The sequence below is a fragment of the Desmodus rotundus genome, chromosome 4, assembly GCF_022682495.2.
Source record: "Desmodus rotundus isolate HL8 chromosome 4, HLdesRot8A.1, whole genome shotgun sequence".
Classification (NCBI taxonomy): domain Eukaryota; kingdom Metazoa; phylum Chordata; class Mammalia; order Chiroptera; family Phyllostomidae; genus Desmodus; species Desmodus rotundus.
The window spans coordinates 90,981,713-90,983,601 of NC_071390.1; the positions used below are offsets into that span (position 1 = coordinate 90,981,713).

At 38.1% G+C, this 1,889-nt stretch overlaps 1 non-coding gene across 1 annotated transcript; it reads right to left on the reverse strand.

Annotated features, from left to right (window-relative positions):
• Nucleotides 1-1,482: 1,482 nt before the first annotated feature.
• LOC112317899 (U6 spliceosomal RNA) lies at nucleotides 1,483-1,589 on the reverse strand. Its single transcript, XR_002976149.2, has one exon. It is a non-coding gene; the product is annotated as a U6 spliceosomal RNA (small nuclear RNA).
• Between the last annotated feature and the right edge of the window lie 300 nt (nucleotides 1,590-1,889).

Sequence of the window (1,889 nt, forward strand, 5' to 3'; positions counted from 1 at the left end):
TGTTAGTTTCTAGGCTGTATAACACATTACTAAGAGCTTAGTGGCTTAAAGCGATGTATCTTCATTACCTCACAGGTTTCAGCTCGGGAGGGCAGATCCTCTGCTCACAGTCTCACATGTTGCCAATCTATGTGCCTTCTTCCCCAAAACCCGAATGCCTTTCTAAACTCTCATGGTTACTGATGAATTTACCTGCTTGCTGTCATATTGATTGGGGCCCCACTTTCTTGCTGTCTGTTAGTTGGGGGCTGCACAGCTCCTAAACATCCCTTAACTCTTAAAGCCCAGCAATGTGGCCTGCTCACTGCCACTCACAACATAGCCACTTTCTCCTTCAAAGTCCACTGGATAGGCTCTTACTCCAGTTGCTAAGTAAGTTCTTATATAACCTACTCAGGGGATGACTATCTCACTCTGTCATGTCCTATTGGCTAGAAGCAAGTCACAGGTTCTACTGCACTGTAAGAGTAGACAATTGCATGCACGATTCAGCGAGGGCCGTCTTAGCATTTGCCTACCTCACTGCACAGTAAGACGACTGCATTGAACTGCCCTGGGGTCCATCGAGCTAACTGTTGAATACTCCACCAGTTCCTGAGTCTTCGGAGCATTCACCTGTTACTCTACTACACTGTCTTACTAGAACAAGAGTCTGGTCAGCATATATAGGCTGTTTTTCTAAATATCTGTGACTTGCTGATTTCCCTCTTAATTTAGTATCCTTAATAGTAATAATACCAATGCATAAGCTGTTTGGACTATTTTCTAATTTATAAAGCACTTGATGTAATTTTTTAAACTTCATCCAAACATTCACTTAAGTTTTAGCCATTCCAGTTGATAAATTCAAACACTTTTGCTCAGACACTAAACAGTAATTTTCACAACTTACTGTGGTGTTAATTGGAGCCCTTCGATGTTGACCTCATGATTTTTTGACTGCTCCCAAGCTGGAGCGACCAGATGGCGGCCTCCCGGCATTCTTTGGTTGGCTCAGGTCACCAACTCAGTTCTCTCTCATTCTGATTCCATTTGTCAAATGCAAAAGCCAAATGAAGTTAGTTTTTGGAGTTGCTAGAACTCTGAGAGTTTACACACACACATTTGACTAAAAAGAGATTAGTAAAAACGAATAAAATAAAGATGAGAATATGGTTCATAAGTGGTAACTAAAGTTAAAAGTCAAGAAGTAAAAGTTAAATAGGAAAGACAACTATGCTAGAAACAAATGTCAACAAGAAAAGACAGACAAGAAAAAAGTTTTATTTACATTTAAAATTAAATATGTTGACTTCAAGATTATATCAATTTGAAATATACTGGCTTTGCATTATAAACACTAGAAGCCCCATGTTTAAGGTTGTAAGTTATGTGAAGAAATGCTCCCTTCCTGACCGTAGGTTCTGAGACTGCAGTTAGCTCATATTTACCCTTCGCCACTGCATTAAAAACAAATCCATAAAAAACCCCCTGAATCAAGAAAAATATATAGAACATTTCATGAATTTGCGTATCATCCTTGAGCGGGGGCCAGGCTAATCTTCTCTGTATTGTTCCAATTTGAGTGCATGTGCTGCCAAAGCGAGCACGAGAAAATCATCCTATGTTAAAAGGGTTTCAAATAATAAATGCTCATGCTAACACACATGTAGCAATTATTTGATAAAAGTATGGAATTTACATTGCTCTTCATATCAGAAAACATAAGCCTAGTCATAGGAAAAGAGATAAGAAATTAGAGGCAAGTAGAAATAAATGGAGCTAGATTAATAAATTATCATTAAATACAACTATTTCTGTACTTATTTATTAAAGTTGTCATTGGACTAAAGGAAACTAGAAATTTAGCTAATGTACTCAGCATCAAACAGGACCTCAACATTAAATGC